The sequence below is a fragment of the Parasteatoda tepidariorum genome, chromosome 5 (assembly GCF_982258835.1).
Source record: "Parasteatoda tepidariorum strain Cologne lab strain chromosome 5, Ptep-v5.0, whole genome shotgun sequence".
NCBI classification, from domain to species: Eukaryota; Metazoa; Arthropoda; class Arachnida; order Araneae; family Theridiidae; genus Parasteatoda; species Parasteatoda tepidariorum.
Window position 1 is genome coordinate 94,460,379 of NC_141759.1, and position 317 is coordinate 94,460,695.

The window sequence follows — 317 nt, forward strand, 5'->3', positions numbered from 1 at the left end:
TTCGTTTCTTAAGGAATGGATAATTCAGCCAATTACTTTTTTTTAAAAATCTAATAGTAATCTTGTTTGTATCAGGCTTTAAGAAATGATTCATAAAATTGTTCAAAAAAAGTTTTTAAGATTTTTTAAACAATTTTAAGTACCTAGAAAAAAAAATTTTATTGCCTGGTGATCAAAAATATTTCATGAAATCGAGGTCTATCTCTATTAGCAAGATAGCAAAAGATGAACAGATTTTTTTTTTTTTAAGTTCGAAAATTTGTGTGTTTTGAAGTTCGAATGTGTAAAAATATTGCAGCAAAAGCAACACACTTAGG